We start from the raw sequence: 4,022 nt of genomic DNA on the forward strand, positions 1-4,022 counted from the left end.
TATATTGGGTACATTGGTACCGATATGAACAAGGTCGCCTTCGCTACCTCGTACCTAGAGGACAAAGCGAAAACGTGGTGGATCCTGATCTCCCCAAACTTCCATTCCACCACTAGGGAGCATTACCGATATCCCTCGTGGCCGGTATTCAAACGAATGCTGAACAACAAATTCATTGATCCCGCAGTACAGGAAGTACATAAACAGAAGATCAAGGAATACAAAATGGGAGATAGGGCAGCCACGGATTACTTCGACGAGCTAGAGCGACTTGCGAAACTCGCCGGAATCAGGGAAGATACTGCGAATGACGGAAGGATGGTGGAGGCGCTCAAACGAGGAGTTCCCTCCTCGTACCTCACGATGATCTCGGCCATGGGCGTCAAAATGTTGATGCCTGTGGGCTACGACGAATGGAAGGAATGGATCATCGAGATGTATAAGGAGCGACAAAGGCAGAAAGCAGAGGCAACGACACTGCAAGATTATTCCAAGAAGTCGACCCCGTCAACCCCGAGCAAGTCGGGGCAAACTGCTGGGAAATCATCGGAATCTCCTCAGGTGCTGAGCTACAGAAGTCAGAAGACCGGGACGGAGACTACATATACCGGTGCCAGTAAACCAATGGACATCGATCGGATGAAGAAGGAAGGGAAGTGCTTCAACTGCGGGTTGAAAGGCCACATGGCCAAAGACTGCCCAAAGAAGAAGCAAACCCGCGAGGACATACGAGCACAGATCGCCGAGTTGCAGAAGGAGGACGAAGCATTAGGCAAGGAGACGAAGATCGAGGAAGTAAAAGACAAGGCCGATCAGTGAGCGACTCCACTGAATCAGCCAAAGAACTTTATGGTGTGCGGACATCTACCGTTGAACGGACTTATAATACTTCTGTAGTTACATCGCATTCGAATATACCCCGTATCACTATCACACACCCTAAGGAGTCGCAGAACAAAACTCAAATGCCTACGGGCCGAATAAGGGCAGCGAGCCCGAAACAATGGCTCAAACCATTCAAGACAGAATGGACGTGGAGAGCCATCAAAGAAGCAGCCGATGAAAGCAAGGCAACCGCGGCCCTACGCGGATGGGTACATCCAACAAGGACAGCAGAGGCTACCACCGAAAATGTCAAAGGACTACAAATTGCAGAACGAAGTCGAGCATTGGAGTGGCTAGACGAGTTAAAAGGGCCACGAAAGTTCATCCAGAGAACCAAAACACCAGGAAGAGATCTAACCACCAAGGCCCAGATCGAAACCCTGACCAGCCGAGCAAAACACTCAGTAACCGCTCTCATTGATAGCGGCTGCACCGGCAGCTCCATCAATCGAGCCTTTGTCATCGAGCACAGCCTTCCCACGCGATCTACTGCCGCCCCCATACCCGTTTACAATGCCGACGGGACAAAGAATCAGGCCGGGTCAATCACGGAATTCGTGGAACTCCGATTAACTATCGGAGATCATTCCGAACGAATCGACCTTGCTGTAACCGACCTCAGAACCAAAGAACTATTCCTGGGACACGATTGGCTCATCCGGCATAACCCGCTCATTAATTGGAAAACCGGACGAGTAACGTTCACACGATGTCGATGCAGGAAAATCCCATTTGAATTGCCTGACGAAGATCCGGAGGACAGATGGGATGAAGAGATGGAGGACGGGGAGACCATCCTAGCAATCGACATGCAGGAGGAGCTCCACATCCGGGCGGTACACCACGCCAACAACTTAGCTGCCAAAGCAAACGAGGGAAAGACGGAGAAGACGTTTGAAGAGATGGTACCTGAATGGGCACGCGACTATCGAGACCTCTTTGAAAAAGAGAGTTTTGATGAACTCCCACGCTCAAAGCCCTGGGATCATGCGATTGAGCTGATCCCCAATGCCAACGCCAACCTGGACTGTAAAACCTACCCTCTCAGGTATCAGGAACAACAAGAGCTCGACCGGTTCCTAGAGGAGAACCTATCCTCCAGGCGGATTCGACCGTCGAAGTCCCCCATGGCCTCCCCTTTCTTCTTTGTGAAGAAGAAGGACGGGAAACTTCGACCCATACAAGATTACCGGAAACTGAACGAGATGACCATTAAAAATCGGTATCCCCTACCTCTGATCTCAGAACTAATGGACAAGCTCCGAGGGGCCAAGTACTATACCAAACTTGACATCCGTTGGAGATACAATAACGTCCGAATCAAAGAGGGGGACAAGTGGAAGGCAGCATTCAGGACCAACAGAGGGCTATTCGAACCGACCGTCATGTTCTTTGGCCTAACAAATTCCCCCGCCACCTTCCAGTGGATGATGAACGACATTTTCAAAGATCTCATCGCTACAGGAAAGGTCACGATATACCTAGATGACATTCTTATCATGTCCAAAACCAAGGAGGAACACCGTGACCTAGTGCGACGAGTACTCGCTCTCATGAGGAAGCACAAACTGTTCCTAAAAGCAGAGAAATGCGAGTTCGAGACACTAGAAACTGAGTATCTTGGGGTCATCATCGGGGAAGGAAGCATTCGAATGGATCCAGTGAAAGTAGCGGGAGTAACGGAATGGCCGACACCGACCAAGAAGAAGGAATTACAATCCTTCCTCGGTTTCACCAACTTTTACTGAAGGTTCATTCAAGACTACAGCAAGGTCGTTCGTCCAATGACGCAGTTGACCGGGAACGCCCCATGGAAGTGGGGAGAACCCCAACAGCTCGCTTTTGAGGACTTAAAACAACGGCTGGCAGAGGACATAGTCCTCGCCATACCATCCCAGGAGGGGAAGTTCCATATAGAAGCCGACTCAAGCGAGGGAGCCATAGGTGCGGTACTATCACAGGAGCAGGATGGAAGGTGGCGACCGGTAGCATTCCTCTCGAAAGCCCTCACTGTCATGGAATGGAATTACGAGATCTACGACAAGGAGTTACTCGCAATAATGCTCGCCTTAGAAGAGTGGCGACACTACCTAATCGGGGCTGTCGCTACCTTCGAAATTTGGACGGATCACCAAAACCTCAGATACTTCCGTCAACCACAAAAACTGAACCACCGACAAGCCAGATGGGTAACCGAGCTTGCTCAATACCAGTACACGCTCCACCACAAGGCTGGGGTCGCCAACAAGAAGGCAGACCTCCTTTCTCGACATGCCGATCACGATCAGAGAACACATGATAACATGGAAATCACACTTCTGCAACCGGAACATTTCCATGCACTAATAATGCCGACGGAAGAAGACATCCATGAACATATCAGAAGTGCGACTCGAGACGCATGGCATTGGGATCAGAGGATTGCGGCTTCGCTTAATCATGAAAGGGGATTAACGAAGGAGGGGGGAATGATTCGATATGATGGACGAATCTACGTCCCACGAATCCAAAGCCTACGCGGGGAAATCATTGCGACATATCATGACCATGCAACGGTGGGCCACCCGGGCATTGCTAAAACCAAAGAGCTTGTCCTACGAAACTACTGGTGGCCCAAACTCGGCAACGATATCACCAGCTACGTCAAAGCCTGCAAAACGTGCCAAAGGGGAAAGGCATCCACACAATCGAAAGCAGCCCCCTTACATCCGAACGAGGTACCCTCTCAACCATGGACCCACATCTCTGTGGACATGATTACCGGATTACCAGATTCCAACAGATATGATGCTATCCTCGTCATAGTAGACCGATTCTCCAAGGCGATCATCCCGGTCGCCTGTTCCACCGAACTGACCTTGGAAGGATGGGCGAAAATCCTACGAGACGAGGTCTATGCTAAGTACGGGATGCCACAAGTAATCATCTCGGACCGTGGACCGCAATTTGTCTCGAAATTCCTCGACGACCTCTACAGACTCTTGCATATCACACGCAACGCATCCACGGCGTATCATCCACAAACGGATGGCCAAACGGAACGGGCAAACCAAGAAGTTGAAAAATACCTACGTCTATTTATCAACTACCGACAAGATGATTGGACTGAATGGCTCGCTCTCGCGGCCTTCCAACAC

The sequence above is a fragment of the Guyanagaster necrorhizus genome (genome assembly GCF_019112545.1).
Source record: "Guyanagaster necrorhizus MCA 3950 unplaced genomic scaffold BT62scaffold_4, whole genome shotgun sequence".
Classification (NCBI taxonomy): domain Eukaryota; kingdom Fungi; phylum Basidiomycota; class Agaricomycetes; order Agaricales; family Physalacriaceae; genus Guyanagaster; species Guyanagaster necrorhizus.